General features: G+C 26.8%; 1 pseudogene; it reads right to left on the reverse strand.

Annotated features, from left to right (window-relative positions):
- Positions 1-490: 490 nt before the first annotated feature.
- LOC130964698 (small nucleolar RNA U3) lies at positions 491-700 on the reverse strand (annotated as a pseudogene).
- Between the last annotated feature and the right edge of the window lie 1,736 nt (positions 701-2,436).

Here is a 2,436-nt window from a genome sequence, read left to right on the forward strand (position 1 = left end):
GTTAGGTCTAGTCTTCCTTGTCTTTTCCTTCATTCGGCTTCGGCACATGCAAGAAAAGTCAAAAAGGGCATGCATATTTATATTTTGCCTTCCATCCAATCTAAGAAAATAAAATCTATAAATCTCCATAAAATTGTGAGTTCTACCCAATTCCCTCTATTTCAACATATAAATTATCCCTCGTGACGTAATATATTTTAATTAGATGCTTAGTTTTAGTTTGAATTAATTAAAGAGTTAATATGTTATCTAAAGTAGGGTAATTTTGTAATTAAATATTTTTATAAGAGGAATAAATATATAATTTCTATAAACATTAAAAAATAAAGTTATATTTTTATCATTGTGTAGAAATTCAATTTATCCCGGTCCCATTTCTCTCTGAAATTGAAAGAAAAAATCAACTCATTGGGTGTTCCATATTTTGATGAACCAGGAAATAAGTATTTAGAGAAAATAACTAATTAAATGGCCAGAGAAAAAAGATTTGAGTCTGTCAGAACACGGTGAGACCATCTCGACCACAAGGTTGTAGCGCGAACGATCCTCCACCGTTCAAATGGCATACGCTTTGGAACAATTAATCACGCTCTGACCTCACGGTCATAGTTCATCCGCCAGACTTTAGTTCTTGTCTTCTTAGAACTCAAGGATACAGATGTACGAGCCTATAGAATAGATCCTGTTCAAGTAAGGTCTTATTCTGTGTTTTGTGTTCTTTGCGTTTAGTTATAAAAACTGCTTTTGTTTTGTGAACCTAGCCCAGGTGAGACTAAGTTTACGTTTCCGAAATTCAGAAAATCTTAAAATTTAAGAACGTGAAATCGATTATGATGGCTTTTTATGATGATAGTGTAGAAGGGAAAGACGAAAAAGAAGATGAAAATAATGATGATGATGATGATAATGATACTGATGGTGATGATGATATGGGATTTCTGGATGGCATTGAAATTAAATTTGGAGGTATTTAATTACATAATCACCCACTTTGGGCTATAATTTAATTACCAATAATTTAACCATAGTTAACATAGCAACCAATTAAAAGATGACATGTCACAGAGGGTAAATTACATGTTATTATAGGAATGGTAGGCTAGAATTTACCCCATAAAATACTATGGAAAGTCAGGCACAATTTTATTTTTTAATAATAAATAAATAAAGAGATTATTATTATTGTGTGGCAAATTATTTATGCAATTATCAACTCGGAAATTGAAATTCTGATATAATTAAAGTCTCAAATTCTTACAATATTATAGGTAAGATCGTGCGGGTAACTTATAGCCCACTTTTATTATTTATCAAAAACAAAAAGTCCACTTTTATTTTAGTGTGAATAATTATTTTTAACTTATTGAAATATAAAATATATATTTTTATACATTTTTCGAATAATATTTAAATTTCACTAACCTTAAAACTAAAAATGTAGTAAAGTATACAGATCTCAGTGCAATAATAACTAGTGAAAATTAAAATGGATTATAAACATATCTTAAGATCATCTTAAAGATTTAGGAGTAGTAAGAGAAAGAGTAGGATAAGATTTAAGTTTTATTCTAATTTTATCATATATAATTTTTTTTAAATCTTATTTCACATTATTTGTGAGATTAAATTTTTTTCACTCAAATTCTACTTGTAAAAATAATTATCTATTTGATCCGCCAATCTGTCCAGCTCATAAAAAGAAATAATAAACTTATTTTAAAATAAACACAAAATTTCACAAAATAGTAATTAAATATATTTTTTAATTGAGTGAAAGCTGGTTGAATATTTGTTAGTGTGTATATTAAAGATAGAGTAATTATCTAAATCAGTCTTCAAGAATTTTAAAAACAGATAATTTGGTTCTTAAGAAAAATTAATACACAAAAATATCTCTCAGGTTTTATTCTGGCAGATAAATCAATTCACAGTCTATTTTCTAGCAGAATAATTATCTAAATCAATCCTTAAGGAATTTAAAAGCAGACATTTTAGTCTCAAAAAAAATTAATATACAGATCAATTTCTAACATTTTTTTGCCAGACATAACAATTCTCTGTCCATTATTTTTTGACGTAACTCACTAACAAAGAATGTAAATTTGGCACTTTTTTTTGTTAACATTATTTTTGCACACACATTATAAATCAAAGAAAAATAATATGTATATATCACATAGATGTGTATGTTAAATTAGTCTAATTATGAAGTAGAAATTCAACTAGTTTTTTGAGTTAATTGATAATTTGATGATCAAGTTGAGATTCAAGTGAAAATAGAAGAATAACTTTGATTATACTTAATTCCTAATTATCACACTAAGTTAAGTTATATTAAATATAAAAATATCTAATAGTTTTTACCTTAAATTTTTTTGTAGAATAATCTCTAATAACTTTCATCATCATCATCATCATCATCATCATCATCATCAT

Source organism: Arachis stenosperma, chromosome 2, assembly GCF_014773155.1.
Source record: "Arachis stenosperma cultivar V10309 chromosome 2, arast.V10309.gnm1.PFL2, whole genome shotgun sequence".
In the NCBI taxonomy this organism is placed as follows: Eukaryota; Viridiplantae; Streptophyta; class Magnoliopsida; order Fabales; family Fabaceae; genus Arachis; species Arachis stenosperma.